The following is a 19,005-nucleotide window of genomic DNA, read 5'->3' on the forward strand; positions in this document are numbered from 1 at the left end:
GGGGGGGGGGGGGGGGGGGGAGTGAGCAGGGAGGGAAAAAGTGTGTGTGAGAGAAAGAGAGAACATATGCCTGTGTGTGTTTTACAACTGCTGCATTAGGTCCTGCAAGTGCTGCTATTCCCACGGGGGTAATGTCAGTGGTTGGACGGACCTCTCAAATTTCCAGCACTGCAGCAGGACCTCGTGGCGCAACGGTAGCGCGTCTGACTCCAGATCAGAAGGTTGCGTGTTCAAATCACGTCGGGGTCAAGCACTTTTAACAATACCGATTAACCTCAGTGCAGCTATGAATTCAGTATCAGTTCCGGTTAGTCAGAGAAATGCACTCAGAAAGTGGAATACCTTGGTATGACGCACATATTAATGAAAGCAAAAGCGAGATGCCAGTCACACTTGTGGGTTTCAGCGAAGATAACACACGGACGTGTATGTCATTAGTCAACATTTGGGAATGTCAAGGGTTTGGAAATGATTCCATAAGGATAGATAACAAACTACAAGCAGCAACAGTGATATGTGACCATGTCTGTTATCTTCTAAAGATGGCATCAACGAGCTCTGCTCTCTAAACTGAGAAAGTGGAAGAAATGTGATAATGTGACCAAGACTGTGTTCATTATCTTATCACTGTTTTAAAGGCGCCCTTGAAGTGCGATGTAATCAGTTCCACAGTTAGAGATGAAAACATGTTTCCATAGAAATTAACTGCATATTCTACATATTAAAATACCTACAAACAAGTTTGAGTTAAGAATTCGAAAAGTGATGTGATGATATGATCTGTTCATTTTCAATTCATACCAGACTCCTGATATAATTTCATTCAGTACTTAGAACTAATTTCCTAAAGATGACCTAATTGCTTAAACACCTAATTACCTAACTAAAATAAATATTTTCCATAGGTTGAATTCAATATAGGAAAGAGATGTTATTTTAGAGGATGAGAGATGAATGTAAGTGTATATGTTATTGTGGCTTTTTACTTTTATTGGGTTGTCTACATGGGAATGGGTATATCCTTTAAGTGATGAAACGATCAGGAGAGAACAGTGTGAAAATGAACAGATAAATACCAACATCTCAAAAAGTCGTTAGAGAGGACTGCAAAATGTCCAGAGTTTCACTGCCTGAGCAAAGAGCTTAGACACCACCATTAGGCTGCGACCTCTGACCTCAGACCTCTGGGAGCACAGACCTCCCTGTGAATCATCAGTTCAACCCAGTAGTTCAACCTCTCAACCTCCCACTTATTGCGCTCCACACCACAATAACGGCGGTGATTTACAGAGTGTATTTTCTCCTCTGTGAGTCATAAACACTACTGTCACAGATGCGGTCTGCCATTCTATACACACACACAAACACACACACACACACACGCACGCACGCACACACACACACCCCTCACCCCGTATCTTTGCCCAAGTGTTCACCTTTGCTATCAGGAAAAAGTAAAACAAATGCAAAACAGAAACTGTAGGACAGTAGCAGGCTACTGCTACTACTACTGCCAGGTCTCATGGACTGTATTCAACGTGTACTTATGCGTGTGTTAAATACAAAAACATAAAGGTTTATATTTGCACACAGAAGCAGCCTAAGTGCGAGGAGAAGGATTCAGACTGAAGCACAGGACATTTGTGCAGACAGATGAGTGCAGACAAATAGATTTGAGCAGGAGCTCCGGGGGGTGGGAGGTGGGGCCAACTCCATATTAATCGACCCAACAGACACGTTTGCTGGTTGACATCATACATTGGGGGTGAGACAAACTCTTGACACAGTAGTGGATTTTTCAGTTTAGTTTAGTTCTTCTGCTTTGTTTTAGCTCACTAAAGACGAAATGACCTCTGGGGCATAACAGCTGCTTCCTAGTAGAGCACTGCAGCCCCATACTGTGGGCTATGTACAGTCTGTCTGTGTGTAGGTGCATTATTGATGCCCTGCCTGCCCAAAACCAGCATAGCCTGCGGAGCATAACACTGACAGAAATATGACACCTACATACACACACACACGCACACGCACACACACACACACACACACACACAGCACATGCAGCTCTGCACAAACTGGAGGCCTACTGCATGTAGCACATGCACAGGAGCACATCAATAGTACACAGCATGATGCAGAGAAAGTTGAAGTAAGTTTAATTAAGTTCAAAAGATTTTCCCATATTGCAGTGTAACAAGCTGCAAAGTGTCAGTGAGCAGCCCCCAAACCTGTATTTAACTTTACAACGTTGTTTTTGAGATAAAACCCTGAGAGCAAGAATGAAAGAGGGGGGGTTGTGGTTGCTACCCACAAAAAAGCAATGTAATGTTATGTAAAAATGTTTTCCATGGCTATTTGTTGCATCACTACCCCACTGACACAGTTTATACCCAAAGCCAATCAACTTTATAATCACAACCCAATGTTAACCCAAATCTATATATTGAATATTAATATATTACACAGTAAAACACCATACATGAATTTAGTGGAATCAACTTTCTCATTAACTTTAAGTTAAGTTTTCAGATTTTAAAACTTATAAACATGAGTTCTTGAGGTCCTTTGATTTGAAATGATGAGTTGAATGAATGAGCTGCTGATAGTTCATATTAGACTTCCCATCATGCATTATTTGAGAGTTAAAACTCTCCAGAAACTCTTATTTTAAACATACATGATAGAAACATGACAACCGTGATGAAGGTTAGTACTGAATTCTGTCCCTATACCCATACACTTATAATTTAACATAATGACATGTTAGAACAGTTGATTCAAACAACAAACTATCTGACTTTAACTGAGGATAAATCACATATATATCAAGCATTTTATTGAACGATAAAGAACAATGAGCTAAACTGACACTTCATATCAGTTCACAGCCCACAGTTGCACCGGACTCAATACAGTTTTAGCCATGTTGTTGTATAAATATAAAGTGAGAGTTCAGGACAGTTTTTATCAGCCTACCTCAGCAGTGGTTACACTATTGGCTGGCCGACTACAAACTCACAAAATCTAAAATGTTGTTGTTCCCTCACTGTCAGTGCTTCATTTTCTGACCAACATCTCACATTTAGACTGAGAAAACTTCTCAGAAAGCTCCAAAACAACCAGGTTTGTAAATGAATCTTTCTTCCCAGCTAATTCTTCAAGTGGAAACAAGCAAAAGTTCTCATGTAACTGGAGAAAATCCTCCCTTGTATTAAGAAACGTAAGTATAAAAGAGTTAACTACTAGATTAATGGCTTTGTAAGACGTGTTTGTAGTTCAGGCATGAAGGATCCAAAGATATATGTGTATTTCTTTTGGCCAACAGTTTACATCTCCCCACCCTGTACACTACAGCACAGTGGCAGCGCCGGTGCCAGAGAGGTTAGCGAGGGATCAAGCTGGTATTTCAGGCCAGGCTGTCAAACACAGAGGCCAGTCCTGCAGCCTCTTGACCTCAAGACCCTCTAAATATCTGCCACACCTACACACACTGAGCCAGAGCAGAGACAACTGTCAGTTCTCTGGAGTATCATACTGCAGCTGAGTGGAGGGAAGCAAGGCAAAGAGCCAGAGAAAATAATCTACTGTCACTATAAGTAAGAGGTACAGGCATTCTTTAGACTAATGACACCTGATTTCCCAAGCTTTCTGATTGGGGATGAGCTGTATGCTTGGATAAACCCCTGAAGTCATCTCGCCTGCTGCGTGATCTGCTTGAGTAGAGGATTTGTAGTCCCTAAACCTTGTTTCTCCAGGACTACAACTCCACATATCACCCCTCGTGATAAGCACAATGTGGAAAGCAAAGCATCTGGTCTGGATAAAAAAGCGGGTTGTAGCGCGCGCGGTGTGTGTGTGTGTGTGTGTCCACACCGGCCAGACATGCTGCCTCATGGCTCAGCATGAGTTGGAACCGCTGCTGCGATGAAGGTTTCTCTAACAAATTAAAACGGACATTATCACAGGAGGATCTCATTGAGCACTTTCATAATGATACATCGTTAAGCCAATTAGAGAGTAAAACTTCAGACAGGATGTGCCAGTGATTACGAGGCATGACAGACGTAAAGAAAAATACAGCAGTGTGTTGTTGTGTGACAGAAAGTCTGAGAAGTTACATCAGTTAAAAGATTTTTTTAAAATTTCTTTAAAAGTTCTTTAAAAATTATGTTTTCCAGTTTGGGGTCCTTATAGCCTCATAAGTGGACAGACACCATTTTCATGAATTAATTAATAAATGGCTTTAATGTAAATCCCTGTAGTTATGCCTAATTGACAAAGTCACAGAAACTGTAAACAGCTGCTTAAGCAACAACTAGCATGTTGGCTCGCACCCCAAAGTCACGTTTTTAGTAGTGTGTTATTAGAAATCTGTAGAGAGTCCCAGGATGTGGAACTTGCTCGTGCAGCTAGCCAGTTTCATCCCATCTGAAACACTTGGTCATTAGCAACAGCAGGGGGGCTTTACACACACATGCAAACACACCTTGCACACATTTACTGTCTTGGGAATATGGGACATACAAAGTAACATGCATGATCTGGAAAACTGGGGTCGCATTGAGGAAAATAGTGCGTGTGATTGTATTTGCAGGAAAAGCAGGAATGCAGCTGCAACCATAAAGCTAAAGCTAGAGGGTTAGGGTTAGATTGCTATAAGATTGATGAAATGTCTCAGTCTGTATGCACCCAAAAGGACTTTGAGATAAACTGTTATTCTAACTGCTGCAGCCCCACTGAAAAGTCTGTGCTGACAAACTCAGTGGAACATAGAGGGGATGTAGCTCAGTGGTAGAGCGCATGCTTTGCATGTATGAGGCCCCGGGTTCAATCCCCGGCATCTCCAATATCTTTATGTTGAAAACAATGAAGCTAAGAAGTCTGTTGTAGTCTCACTGTGCAGGTGCAGGTGCAGGTTCAAATCCTGCTGACAACAGTGGTCAGTTTTCAGCTGTGGAAAAGAAATGCGCACAGTTGTATACTGACTGAGACTTAAACATTAGACACACAGTCTCTCCTGGACTTAACAAGCAGGACTTGAGGGATAGAAGTTTTACAAAGGCAAGAAAAGCAGCATAGACGTTTGACCAGGGCTGGGCCATATGAACCAAAAATTCTCTCACTGTATATATATATATGTATGTATATATATATATATACACATGTACATCTTGGTATTTTTAACAGCTCATACTGTGAGCTGGGTGCTCACAACATTAGTAAGATACAGTCATTACTGTGCACTCTATCAGAATATAACCCTGGCTTTTTAAATGAATATTTTAATTTAAAATTCAGTCTGTCACCTTATTTGTCAGTTTAAACTACTGCTTGCGCACTGACTTTATGCATATGTTCTCAGGACACAGATCTCTTATGTTCTCAGGACACAATTCTCTAGTTGACCCTGACCTCTGATCTCGTGTGGATGTGAGAAAGCAAGGGACAGTTTCCATAATGAAGAGTCTATCTGTCAGTTTCAAACACTTACCAGTAGAAATCAACCGGCAGAGCAGAGCAGAGGGTGAGGGTGTCGTGTTACTGAAAGGGCATGTTAGTCTCAGACCCCGAGGGAGTAGTCCCATCCTGGCCATCTGCTCAGCCTGGGACTACAGGAATAGTCAGATTTGGTGCAGATGTGAAACATCTGTGTGTTATAGTTAGAAGGACATAGATTGTTATAAGAGGTAAAGAGCAGGTGACAAGAGTCTTACAGAGCATTATCAATTATCCATCATTATCACTGTCAGTGTGTCATTTTCTTTCTATGCTCACGGGGTTTAGTCTTAATTTAGGGGAGACAGTGAAAAGTGCAGACATGCCAGTGCCAATAAGCAACAATATGAGAGCACAGACAACTAAATCATGACTGAAAGAAGAGAACAATGAATGCATGTTCTTATTTAGTAGCCACTTTGAAGTTATTGTTACTGAGAGCATTCCATATGCAAAAGAGCCTCACGAACATTCACAACAACCACCGAGCAATGGAATAAATCCCTGTAATTTCAAGAAAATGCTACTTAGCTTGCCAGTTTCTACTGGAACAATGTCCAACATTGGCTACAAAATGATGCAAAAGGCACTGAAAATGAGAGTAGTCCCTGCATGTTAAGGCCTGCTGCTTCAGTTGAACTGGTTGAGCACTGCGAGGCTCTTTGTGTACTTATAGAGGCAGCAGTCAGCACAATTTCGGCACACTTTTGTTTATTATTTCATAAGCACAGAGGTTATGCTTGCCAGATGGGGCCTTCAAATGAGCCAAGAGAAACACAGAGCGCAGGGTGAATCACCACGAACAGACAACCCGCAGTGGAGATGTCACGGCACACACAGCTCTTTCACAGACTGCAGATGTGGAACACAGAGAGGTCACGGAGTGTTTTCTAGGATTCGTGTTGGTGTGTGTGGAGGAGGAGCAGGAGGGAGGAGGTTCCCTGGGATCTAAATGTGGAACAAACATCATTATGCGCTACATATTGTTTAAAGAGAAGCGTAATGTCATTGTTCACGTTGACGAATGGTCAAACTGCTATTTCAATCGTACAGTAGCAGCTACGGCAACAGCGATAGACTTCAGTCAGTCAGGAAATGCATGCAAATTAAACAGATGACGGGGCAGCTTGAACTGTCGTATCTGTGGATGGTGAACACACAGGATAAGATGGTGAATGTCAGATTTTGCTATATGTAAAATATAAGAGGAAAAGATGCTCTTCTGACTTATATGATCTTTATTTCAATAAGCTCCTATGCCTCAGGTATTCCACATGTACTCAGGTATTCCATCACACATTTCTAAATACTGCAAAACATCTACTAAGTGGAAATAGTTGAAATTCAGGTCGGTGACCATGTAATATGACCTCACAGAACAAGTCCAGAAACCCTGACGTACAGAATCCATTCGTACTGAGGAGTGTGCTCGTCATGGTTTGTGCAGAAGCAACAGACTGTGACCGTGAAGCACAAGAGCACACGCCTCACACTTCACACCCAAGAAAAGAAGATCAGTTTATCTAGACATAACTCTGCTGAGTGCGCGTGTGTGTGTGTGTGTGTGTGTGTGTATGTAGAGCAGACATCGAGATCTCAGGAGTGTACAGGCCAGCAGAAGGGAGTGGCAACTCTTTGGTCTCTCATGTTGACACAGCGCACCATGCTCCCCACATCTGTGCTACGACTGCAGGGCACACAAACCAGCTCACGTGCCCGCCAAAGAGTTCCCTCATACCGCGTTCACACACAGCTGGTACATCGTATGTTAGAGGCCCTTCTCCTTTCAACAACAAAAGAAGCGCATGTGTCCACGTTCTGTGTTCAACATGTCGGGACACTGATGCAACCCAGCCAAAGAAATACGCTACCAAAGCGAGTCTGGCCGGGATAATCATCAGCAGGTGTAGACCAGGTTTCCAAAAAAGAGGCCTTGGAAATTTTTATCCATCGCAGCACAACCCACAACCCACAACCCACCGCCCCACTTCTTATAAATATAACACATGTATTATGGTAAGTATTATTATTGCTGATATATTTAGAGAATTTAAAATAAAAATTGCATTTCAGGCTTTGCACAAAATGGGATACGCATGAAACATATCGTGTGGAAACCTGGAGTACAAAGAGAGCAGCCTAAATTTAACCCATTGGTCATAGTGTTTATTCTCAGATTGTAATTCAGTCATTCTGCTTGTTTTTAACAGGCATTTCAAGGTAGCATACAGTCATTTATCAGGTCAACTCAGACTCAAGTTATGCATGTCAGTTGGGGAAGGCTCTTTATAGCTCCACAGAGCCAGCCTCATCTCAGTGTTCAAGGTAACACCTAATATTTACCTTCTTCTAATCTTTAGTATCTGCACACAGAAGCCTTGAAAAGCTTTGACCCCGACGTGATTTGAACACGCAACCTTCTGATCTGGAGTCAGACGCGCTACCGTTGCGCCACGAGGTCCACACCTATGTCACATGACATTCGGAGAAATGATTCATCATAAAAATGAAATCGTGAAATCAGTTGTGTGTTTAATGGAACGACTGAAGCTTTGACTTTACTCACAGTTCACGTGGAAAAGGATGATGTGCTGGTGCTTGATTGGCAGCTTGGTTGAGAGTGATGGATGGCACATTGACTGACGGGTGTTTAACCTTATGAAACATTTTAGTGTTACAATTCACCATCTGCAGCATCCTGAATGTGTCCCTTGACACATGTGGTTAAAGTTAATGATGAGATAAGGGACAATGGGACTAAGGTTATCTTGATTTGAGTAATGTATAGATTCCATCAGGAGCTTTGGTGTTTTCTATCTGACAAGCACCTTGCTGATGTTTCCGCAGAGGTGCAACTTAAAACACTGACCTCGACGTGATTTGAACACGCAACCTTCTGATCTGGAGTCAGACACGCTACCGTTGCGCCACGAGGTCCTGTACTGAGCATACGGTCATCCTCCCCCTCATCGGACAGGAAGTTCATGTCCGGCAACAGATCTTAATGGTGACCTGACAAAAGTCAGCGCTGTGAAAATGTTGTGCAGTGAAAGCCACAACTGGAAGTAGTTTCTCTCTCCATAAGCCATAAGTTAACCCAAGTCACTCAAGGCAAAAGTCACGATGGTGAACAGGATACTGTACATCAAAAAGAACGTAACAATGTCAATGTGTTTGAACTGAGATCGTGTAGCACTATCATGCTGCATTTTCTAAACTGAACAGATTATATGACAAATGTGCTTTTTTGGTGATACAAAGTTTTGAGTTATGTAATGGAAACAGCCTGAGTTGATGTATTTTAACAGGGAGCGTGTCTATGTTTCCACAGGCCTAACCCTAACCCTAATTTTCCAAAATTTCTGTGAAAAAAAAGTTCTAAGAAATGTGGGAACATAGGGCTGACCCCTTTTAACACAATAAACTGCATAGAGAAGTTTCCAGTTTAACAGAAACTCCATATCTCCTGACAGACGGACAGAAAAGGGAAGGGGCGAGAAGAGAGAGAGCTGATGAAAGCCACTTTCCAAAGGATGACTGGGGCAAACATCCAAAACCCACAAACACTGACGTCTGAAACTCTGAGCCACAGAGACTTAGAGTAAAGGGATGGACTCAAAAATACATGAGATGTAAACAAATGGAGAGACAGCTGTCTAGAGAAAGAGCAAAAGGAGAAAGAGAGTCCAGATGTGTGTTTGTATTTATAAGGAGTTGGTCCCAGTGTATTGTACACTGGTACACTGTGTTTATGTTTCGCCATTCCTCGAACCGAGCTCTGCTCTCTCACAATATCCATTAGCTGCTTGGACAAGAACTGATACAGTAAAATGGAAGAAGAAGAACTGTGTGTATGAGGACTATCACATTTCAAGGTAAGCCTGGAAGTAAGTGTTCTATTTACAATAATACGTCTGTGGAGAATCTGGATCCGTTCATGTGTGTTTGTCAACTGCTGGAAGAAGAAACATGCAGGGCACTGAGCAAAATGATTTAAGGCTATGCAGGCTAAATAATCGGACTACCTCTATGTATAATGCAATACAGGTAAACCACACCTGAAACTACATCCTCCAAAATCATCATACAATTGAATCAACACCTCTATAAAACTATTTGATAGAAACTGAACCTTTCAACCTTCATGAAGGAGGATTTATTGTTGTATTAGACTGCACTAGTTTCAGCTAAGTACATCTGATACGCTGCCAACTGAGTCCAGCTTTAGGTACAACATCAATGTCACACCAATGTACACGGTGAACAGGTACTGTGTCTCATATCTGCACTACACCTCCACACTGAGGGATTTCGTAGCTGGGGAAGATGCTGCGTGACCCTGCGCAGGAAACAGGCGACACATAGGAAAAGCACTTGAGCCTGAAGAGAAGCAACATCAGTGGGAAACATCCACGTAGGTTAAAAGAGAGTAGTAGACGGCAATAAAAAAATTAAAAAATGAGGTGTTAAAGGCAGACAGGCAGGAAAGGAGGAGGACACTGAAGAGTGAAAGCGAGAAAGAGAGAGGGGAAGAAAATCAAGGACAAAGGATGTGCTTAATCGTTTAGATGGACAGAATAAAGAAAGAGTGGAAGAGTGAAAGTAAGGGCAGCCAATCACCTCGCATCACACTCCAATCGTATATGATTTGACACCTGTAGATTGTATTACGTTTAAACAACAATGGAAAATTCTAATCTCTCTGGGAGACGCAGGTGAAGAGCTTAACCACAACAAGCTGTCATACTATCCAGGAGGTAACACGCCGAATGTGACTGAAGGTAACATGGTGAAATGGACTAAAGCTTGCTGATTCAAACTGGAAGGACCTCCGAACATAAACCTCGATGAGTGGTAAACTGTGCAAAAGCTGCCTTCTGTAACACTTTATATTTGTTTTGACTCCTGGATTTAATTTCTAAGAAATATGTAAATACAGTTCTGTTAAGCAGCATAATAGAAAAGCAAAGGGTAGCAGCACCCTCCAGCACACAAACACCTACAGCTGCGACATCTAGGAAGGTGGAGATCCCAGATCAGGTTGAACATTAATATGTAATCACAGTTTGGCAGTTTGGTTCCTTGAGTTCAGCCAAATTCGTGTCTCACTATCAAATACACACTGGCAGAACTGAAACTTCACTGGCAGAGAGAACAATACAATCTATCTGCTGTTCAATCAAAACTGACGGATGAAACAATTTCAGAAGAAACAGATGCTGTGATGTGTCAAGATTTTGTGACAGTGCAGTAGCATCTGATTCCAGATCAACAGGCTGTTTTGTGTTCAAATCATGTTGAGGTCAGTGCAATGGAGCAACACCTTCGAAGAGCAGAGCTCCACACCCGAGTTTTAAAATCTGTTTGTAGTGAGCCTTAAGCCAAGTAAAACTTGGTTGAATTCTGGTTATGATTTCTCTATCATTCTCTATTAATTTCTCTACCATAAACACATTTTTTAGATTCTCTATCATTTTGTAATTTATTTCTACAATGGTTGTTTTGACGGAATATTCATCTATCAGCACCTTCATTAACAAGCTGCTGCCATTCTCGTCTCTTCTAAAATCTAGATGCCAGCATGACGTTTTCTAGACGAATTTGAGATCAAGGCCGGGACTTTCACCAGGAAGTTTCACCACACAATGGCATGGTTATAATCATGTCTCTCTAATGTCTCTAATCATGTTAATGTACTGCTTCATGCTTTATTTTTATTTTGAAACAAAACATATTTGCCCGTTTAAAGGGGGTTCTCTGCTGCCAAACGTGGTTTCTTGCTGGGAGCCTGTGGTGATGATAGTCACTTACCAAAAGCTTTGGCCATTGTTGCATTTACAATATTAGAGGTTATAATATGTCCTCTCAGCAGCGCTACATCTTCAGCAGCTAGCAACTAGCGTGCTAACTTCAGTAGAGGAAGTGAGTAAAGGAATGTTTGATGCTGAACTTGCAACATTTTTTCTAGACTGGTAAGATGCTGTTAATGCTAACGTTAGCTATGTAGCAATAGCATAAACCTATATATAGCCCCTTTAAATGGAGATGGGTTTTGGCAGTTTTCCATCTTTATAAGTGCATGGCTGTGTTTATTTTTATTTGAGCACTGATTATGTAAAGTGCATCACACAGTCGTGGTAAAACTATTGTACTACAGTAGACACTACTATAGTGCTGACTGCTGCGGTAAGATAATGAATAGGCTTCCCTGTACTCTGCAGACATTAAGCAGTGCGTTTTAATCTTTCATCAGTCCAGACAAAGGTTTGCTGAGCACATACACTCTTCTTGAGCATTCCTCTGCCTTACTCCACATGTTAGCACCTGGATGATGCCTGGCCTGAATGCAGTCTTCTGCTGCTAGAGGGTTCTATAGAAATTCATTGTGGATCAACCCATCTAACACAATCATTTAAATTCAGCAAACATTTCGCAGGTGGTTTGGATTCGTTCTATCCAAGCAAATATCTCATAATTATGTTGTAATTCTGGTGTAAGATCTCAGTAAATCTGGGGTGGAGATGATGTGTGCTTCACATAGAGGGCCACACAGATGCTGAATTCAGTCCCGTTTTACTTCAGTCTTGGTTCCAGATATTAGGAAATTCAGCTTGACAAGCACACACCATCAAGTCTGCTCAGATTTATTGAGAGCATTAAGAGTTATGGGACAATTATCTCAGTTATGACATATTTTTCTCAAAACTCATGAGACATTATTTCTTTAATGTAAAAAAGGAGCAGATTTTTCTTCTTTTTTTTTTTTATTCCAGATGAATGCAATCTGCTTCTGTATCATGCTGTTTCCCCTGTGTCAACTCTGAGAGCAGGAAGGAACACACATGGCCACTTAAACTCAACTGCTTTTCTGCTCAACGTCTTGAAGCTTGGCAGGACGAGCTGCAGTCAAAGCCAAAGGCTGACGAAGACACCTGGCTCACACAAGTGTGCAGATGTGTTTGTTTGCATAGTGTCACTATAATAGACTCTCAGCATTAATGTCATTATTCTGGAATAATTTGCGCAGTAGAAACTACACAGTGGTGAGATTTTGAAGTTAAGTGAGACTGTTGATGTCTGAGATTATTCAGACTGAGGGGACACTGATGCTCCATGATCCCATTCCCTGAAAAAAATGGTGTTATTACATATTTCTACTAGTATACCTACATTCTTCTGTTTCGGTGCAAATTTCCCCCTGTGCATGAAACTGTTTTTTGTGTCCATACATCTGCATCTGTCATTGCAGTTAGAACAGGCCTTGTTACTTAAAGCTCTGCAGATGGCTTTAAACATTAGCACCATATTAACACACTTAAGCAGTCAACACTAAGACACAAATTTATTTAGACTTGCCTAATTCCTACCCATAAATCACTGTCCCCAAGTCGACAATAACTACGCTCACTATCCATCCTGCTGCATGAACAAAACTAAAGTGTCAGGAAGAGAGAAATCCCCAAGCTCAGAAACAGAATGCATCCTCCTTGTGTCTCTGCTTTGTCAATGTTCAGATTTTCCCATGTTGCCCTTCTAATGGCAAATGAGTCCAAGCATAACAACATTATATTTAACTTTCAGGGTACCCACCCACAACTAATGAAGTGCCTGTGAAGAGAGAAGCAGTGCCATTCAAGGCGTGCTCTAAAAAAAAGGGGGGGGTTTGCATGTGGAATGTTCACATGGATTTGATCTTTTCTCCACAGGAGCAGCAGCTGGAAAATATAAAGTTTTAGAAGTATAATAGTGGACAATATTGAGTATGTCATGTCTCCAGGCTGCATTTCTCCAGGCGACTACCACCACTCTCTCTGCTACTTTCTCCTGTCTGCTAATGGACTAACCTTGCAACCTTCAAAACCTGGGAATGTATTGCACACGACAAAATGTCTTCTCAACACGCGATCAGCTCTCAATAGTTGGACTAAGAACCACAAGAAGAGATATAGACAGGAAAAAGAAAAGAGACAGAAGTAGGAAAGAAAAGAGAAAACAAAATATAGCAGACATGGGAGTTGGGAGAGTATAAAAGGAGGATAAGAAAAGAAAGGGGTGGGGAAGAAGAGGGAAGACAACAGGAGGTAAGGAGAGGGGAAGGAGGTTGGGAGAGAATAGAAAAGATGTTGAGAGAAGAGCACCAGAGGCTACGCTGCAAGGTGAAATCTAATGAGCTCAGTGTTTATCGACAAGTGAATTAGGGACACAGTTAATGCCAGGGAGAGTTGAAATTTTCACACCCATGCCCGCACACACACAGACTGCTGATGCTTGAAACAAGACTGCATTGTAAAGCAACCTCAATACATCTAATTCTCTTTGGCTGTGCATGAAGGCATGGTGCCGCCACGCTGGAAATAACCCGTGGGATTAGTTCAACCCACCTCAGATCTACAAAGGTGAAGAACATGGACGCCGCCACACGTACAATTAATTTCACCTCTGTAGCTCTGTTCTCCATGGTGACAGCAGTGTTGTAACTACATTCATTTTTTTTTTTGCTCATATCTCCATCTTTCTACGATGTGCCACAACATGATGTAAGCGCACTGCAGTCCAACCCACAACAATGCAACAGTAATGATCAAATGCAACAGGCTTGTCAATGAAGGAGCCAGCCAGTCAACTAGTGGGCCAACTTCGCTGTGGTTTAGTCTGAGATGAAAGGTGATGTAAGACGCGCTTGTATCAGTTTGACTGCCTACAACCCGCTTGCTGCTCAAGGCCCCGCCTCCCCATCCGCCCAGTACTTTCACTGTGGCTGCTCTCATTAAAGTCAGTGAGTGATGGAGGAGAGCCCTATCAATCTCCCTTAAGGACCACCAGTGTTGAAGGCTTGGTGTGAGAAGGGAGCCGCTGGAGAGAGTAAATGCATTTTTTTTTTTTTTGGCCCTGACTTCAGGGGCCATATGCATCTCCGGGTGGTGGTGGAAAGAAGAAGAGAGGCTTCCACTGCTGGTAGCAGAGTCCCATGCAGTGTAGATGAAGAGGTGCAGACCCACTGTAAACAATGCTAGGTTAATCCAGACACTTCAAAGCAGAAGGAGTAAAGTGGGGCTGGTGTTTACCTCGGAGTTAAAATGCACCGCAAGACACAGAACAAAGCTGTGTGTTTTTTCTATCAATTGCAGGCCAGTGCACAAACCAAACACCTCCCTGTTGGAGAACCTGTTTTTTTCCAGAGGACAAAACTATGTGCTTTTCATTTTAATCCAGCCTTGGACAAAGCAGGAACGTTGCTACAGTATGTTTGAATCACGCCAAGGTCAAGAGACTTCAACTATGACAGCTTATTGCTTTAAATGTAAAAGCTTCTGAAACTAAGCTAGTGATTGCAGTATGGCTTATGTAGGATTGCTAACACATACTCCACAGGGGTTTGTTAACCAATATGACAGCCATTAAGATCAATACGTGGTGAAAGGTTATCTCCTCCAGCCAGGATCAACTGAGAACTGAAGGTTGGGTTTTGTCGTGGGAATGCTGCGGGCAACAGACTGAAGAGAAGTGATGAAAGTTTGAGTGCCTCACAGCACTCAGTCATTTGCAAAGGGGAGGGTTATTGGGAAATCTAGGTGGCTGGCAGACTGTCTGTTGAAGCTTGACAGTAAGAAACCAGCTCAACCAGGTCATTCACCTAAACCTGAAATCACATGCACACCAACACACATAAACACACACCCGTTCACTCTCTCCAGGACGGCATTAACACCAAACAACAAACATTTATCTATACGGAAGTTGTAGTGTTTGACAGATGTACTGTACAGATAGAGATTATTTACACATCACTTTGTAGAAGCCTTCGAATTCATTAGCATGCACGTAGATGCACGCACAAACACCTCAGAGGTCTTTTCTGTCAGCATTACTCTATGGTGTAATGTGATCTAAGATACAGTACCTAACACCCACTGCTACTCAGCCTCCTGCAAAGAGGATCTACTGGGCTTCTACAGTACCAGTCACTTTCCTCATGGATGTAACCCCAGATAAAAGCCACTGAAACCTTCAGTAAAACCAGGTACAGCTTAACGTGAAGTGACTGCTTCCATTGCATGTTTTATTTGTTTTGAATGTTACTGTCAAGTATAAACTTTCAAATACAACCAATACTGGTTAATGCTGTAAAGCTCTGAGTAACTACAATACCCAGAAGGCCTGGACCACTTATGATAAACAGAGGAAAATGCATAAAACAAGGATGCAAAAAAAACCAGACTAGACATTTTTAGCATTCAGAAACATCTCTCTTCTATAATTCAAATACAAAAAGCACTCCCTCCAGTCTACAGAGATTTACAATTTTAATCTAATACAGAAGATGCATTTCCATTTCTTCACCCAAAGGCTGCACAATCAGCAGCTACCATTTCTGGTGGCCATCTTTTAGGCAGACGGTTTGGAGATGTGATGCTCTGTTTGCAGGAAGCACATGCCATTTGGAGGCTGTCTCCTTCCCTCAGGCATTACTGATCCCTAATCACAGGGTGTGCGATGGTTGGCCTGTCAGTGGCAAATCAGCATCCTCACAGCCTCAGGAAACCGAAGAGCAGAAACCCATCTGTTATCAATGTACTGTAAGCAACAGGATAACCCATCCATGATTCCTCATGACATCTTCAAGTCAGCCTAAAGTGTCTCTCAGTTGTTTCTGGGTAGGGGGGAAATCATACTCAAGTAAATTCTCAGCAGGCTGACTTTGACTACTCACTGTTGTTATAACATATAGTGGCCGAACACTATGAGTCAGTGTGCGACAGAAACCTCCTCAGTCGTACAAGAAGGATTTTTAAATACTAAAACAAGTGGTTGATTTTCCTCCATAGGGTTCTCAGGCACATTTACACAGGTACTATGTGGTCCATTTTCTACCCAACATGAGTTTAATGTTAACTATGTTTTAATGAATCCTGACTACAACGAACAGTCAAGACAAACATGAATGCACTGTGACTGACGACGATTTCACATCTAAATAGTTCCCATGTCTTTCAGCTGCACTCCCTTAGTCTGTACCGAATGACCCCATTTCACGGTCCAAGCAAAGACTAATCATCCCACAACATGTTCTGTGACCAGAAAAAATGTCTGGGCAGGAAATTACTCTGCACAGATAAATCCACAACTTTACATATTCATCAGTGAAATTCTCCCGGCAAAATCTCTGTGTTGGCCAACGAGACCAGATGAGCTGAATTTACGTGTCATTTGCAGAACCATAATTTCACATGAAGTTGAAAATGTGCAGTAACCCCGTCTACCCTAATGCTTAGAGAAAATCTCGTACCTGGTGCATCTTTTTGAACATCAACCCGTTATCTTTTACGCCGGAAGTGCACATCAGCACCCAGCCCTATTTACACTACATGCACAAAGGCAGGGGAATGCCAACAATAATACATTTAAATGATAAGGAACAGTCAAGATAATTAGATTATTTGAATGGATTTGCCAAAGGGGAAAAGAAGTGTACCTGATGCCTTGAGATATTTGTACTGCTCAAGTTAATTTTATTTATATAGATGACTATGAAAAAGTCAACAGGCCCAAACATCATCAATCAAACCACATGAAATCACTCTAACTATTAATCTGTTAAAGCATCAAAGCAGGCTGCAGTGATATATTAACCTCTTTAAGAGTGAGCATCCTCACAGCAAAGCATGCACGGCGGGATATAATTTCTTTGTGGGACTTTCCATAGGTGTTCATGGGATAAACAACAAACCATTCATCACGCCATAGCTCCTCTGGGCACATGTCAATTCCAATCAAAGACATCTCAGTCAACATGACAAAAAGTCTGAGTCATCTCTGAATCATTTCCCTCTTGGAGATCTTGGTAGCCTTGGGCTGCGATTGCATGATTGTCCTTGTGGAAGAGCAATGAAGAGCTATGGTTCATTTAGTCCATGCACAATGAAGCTATAGCCAAGGTCAAACAGCAGTGCTGTGTGTTCCAACAGCAACACACAGAACCGCAAACTAAAGCTAAAGGATGTGTACATACTGTCATTCAACATAATTCAGTATCAGGGATTTTCTGCTGTGGTTCAATGAGACTCTCATTCATTCTTTGCAAGGCTCGTGAACAGGAACATACAGAAACAGGCAGTGTTTAAGACACAATTCATAGTGACAATATACCAATCACAATCTAAGAAATCATTCATCACACTTAAGCCACACTGAACCCATTTACTTATTATATTTCCACAACAGAAACTCTTGAATCAGTGCCATGAGAACAGACAAGAGTGACTTCCCAGTAAGGGAAATCCTGACTTTTGTTTTGAAGACTTTAAGCTCCAGAACACAAAACCTGTCAAAAACTTGTCTTTTGCAGTCCTTACTACTACACAATGACAGGAGCCTACTTTAGCCTTATAGTAAACTTTTCCCTGTCGCTCTGTTCATGTGGCACCACCGATTCAAAATAAATCAGTCCAAATGACTGCACAGTCCCGCCAACGTCTAAGCCCTTCTAACATGAAGGATTTAGGCCTGAGCATGCCATTTCCATTTCACAGATCTGTCTGGATGTTAGAGAGGATATCTGGGTGGGCAGATGTTTGGAAAAATCCAGACAAACAGATTCATATGAATGCCAGTCATCTCAGTCTATGAGTCATAACACATAAGATATTATTCAAAGAATTTCTGTGAGGAGTTGTGCAAAAGTACATTATTTCAAAACAGCAATCACAGGTGAATACTGAATTTTTTCTAATTGTGGTGTCATATTTCAGACACCAATAGGCAGGTGTTTTATAGGAAAACAGGTTTGTTTTCAGAGGCTCCGTGTTTGCAGCAGATGCAGAACAACAGAGAAGTAAAGATCATATGTCAGAGAGAGAAGCCCTGAGCTCAACAGAATAACAGTGATATAATTTGACAACATCATAGATTCCAGACCAGCAGGGAACGGTTCATGAGAACAATTATGGCTGATCAATAGATACACGGTTCGATAGACGCTAGTCGACTCTTTTTGGCACAAGGCTAAGTTAATCAGGCTAAACTCCATCCAGGGAGCTGCTGTATCAACAGCATGAAAAATTAAGCTCATGCTGATAATGAATACTGAATGAATAATGATGATAATGTCCTGAAGCCAAACCCAGTTTAAAGTTAAAACTGGGGTTTGAAAAACATCTTGGAATTAGATATTTTACTTCCTTTACTTTAAGTTGTTTAAGTCACAACACATTGATGGCTTTATTAAAAACGCATCAGGTCATGATGTAGCCTAAGTTAATGCTACAGTCAGGTCACTAGGTAGTATTAAAGGATACTATAATCCTCATACCAAATTAAACTGGTGTCACACGAGCGCTGAATTACCATTTGCTGATTCGGTTTAGCATCTTTGAGGCTCATCTACTAATAATAACTACTAATTCGAGATCAAAATGTAGGTTAAATGGTGTTTGATAGAAGCTTAGTGCAGCTACTGATAAACCATGTTTATTTACTTTATCCATTGAAAGAAAAGACTGTCTACATATT

The 19,005-nt window shown here is 41.7% G+C and overlaps 1 protein-coding gene and 4 non-coding genes across 6 annotated transcripts in view; 2 read left to right on the forward strand and 3 right to left on the reverse strand.

Annotated features, from left to right (window-relative positions):
* The window catches only part of LOC111659829 (partitioning defective 3 homolog), a 343,091-nt gene that overhangs the window by 308,547 nt on the left and 15,539 nt on the right, over positions 1-19,005 (reverse strand). The gene's annotated exons all lie outside the window — the stretch shown is intronic.
* Positions 178-249, forward strand: trnaw-cca (transfer RNA tryptophan (anticodon CCA)). Its single transcript has one exon. It is a non-coding gene; the product is annotated as a tRNA-Trp (tRNA).
* trnaa-ugc (transfer RNA alanine (anticodon UGC)) lies at positions 4,775-4,846 on the forward strand. The gene has a single exon. It is a non-coding gene; the product is annotated as a tRNA-Ala (tRNA).
* On the reverse strand, positions 7,886-7,957 carry trnaw-cca (transfer RNA tryptophan (anticodon CCA)). Its single transcript has one exon. It is a non-coding gene; the product is annotated as a tRNA-Trp (tRNA).
* On the reverse strand, positions 8,362-8,433 carry trnaw-cca (transfer RNA tryptophan (anticodon CCA)). The gene has a single exon. It is a non-coding gene; the product is annotated as a tRNA-Trp (tRNA).

This window comes from Seriola lalandi, unplaced genomic scaffold (assembly GCF_002814215.2).
Source record: "Seriola lalandi dorsalis isolate HSWRI2012SDOR001 ecotype SW California unplaced genomic scaffold, Sedor1 jcf7180002054494, whole genome shotgun sequence".
Classification (NCBI taxonomy): domain Eukaryota; kingdom Metazoa; phylum Chordata; class Actinopteri; order Carangiformes; family Carangidae; genus Seriola; species Seriola lalandi.